Raw genomic sequence first — 1,063 nt, forward strand, 5'->3', positions numbered from 1 at the left:
CCTGGGAGCTGGCTGAGGCCACATGCTCCAGGACCATGGTTGTCATGGGTGACTTCAATTACCCAGACATCTTGTGGGAGGATCACTCAGCAAAATCCAAGCGGTCGCAAAGCTTTCTCTCGTGCATGGATGACCTCTACCTGACTCAAGAAGTCTATGGGCCAACAAGAGGCAAAGCACTGCTCAACCTGGTACTGGCTACAGGGGACGACCTAATCGGTGATCTAGTGATCGATGGGAAGCTGGGTGACAGCAACCACGAGCTGATCACCTTCACCATCTGCCGTAAAGCTGGCAAGTCAGTCAGCAACACAGAAGTCCTTGACTTCAGAAAAGCCAACTTTGACAAGCTCAGGAAGCTTGTCAGTGAGGCCCTAAGGGACCATGACCCCAGGGAGATGAGGAGCAACCACTCTTCTTGAACTCCCAAGGGAGCGATCCTCAGTGCACAAGCTAAGTCTATTCCATCTCACAGGAAAGGCAGCAAGAGGGCACAGCAGCCCCCCTGGCTCTCCAGGGACCTAGCAGACCTCCTGAGGCTAAAAGGAAAGGCCTACAAAGGATGGAGGATGGGATTCGCCTCCAAGGAGAATTATTCTGCACTGGTCTGGCCCTACAGGGAGCAAACTAGGAAAGCCAAGGCTGCAACTGAACTCCAACCAGCTTTGAGCATCAAGGACAATAAAAAATCCTTTTTCATATATGCAGGGAGCTGGAGGAAAAGCAAGGGCAACACTGGACCCCTGCTGAACCAAATGGGACAACTGACCCCCAGGAAAAAGCCAACCTATTAAATGGGTACTTTGCGTCGGTCTTTCATCAGTCCCATGGGATGCCCATGTCCACTACAGGACAGGGAGGTCTGGGTGAGGGAGATCCCCTGCCCTCCATAAATGCTGACCTTGTGAAGAAACATCTTGAGAAGCTGGATACCTTCAAGTCAGCTGGCCCTGACAACCTACACTCCAGAGTACTCAAGGAGCTGGCAAGCGTCATAGCCCAGCTCCTGGCACGGATCTTTGAAAACTCCTGGCGCTCTGGTGTAGTGCCTGAAGACTGGAAG

Source organism: Crocodylus porosus, unplaced genomic scaffold (assembly GCF_001723895.1).
Source record: "Crocodylus porosus isolate Cpor-Errol unplaced genomic scaffold, CroPor_comp1, whole genome shotgun sequence".
NCBI classification, from domain to species: domain Eukaryota; kingdom Metazoa; phylum Chordata; order Crocodylia; family Crocodylidae; genus Crocodylus; species Crocodylus porosus.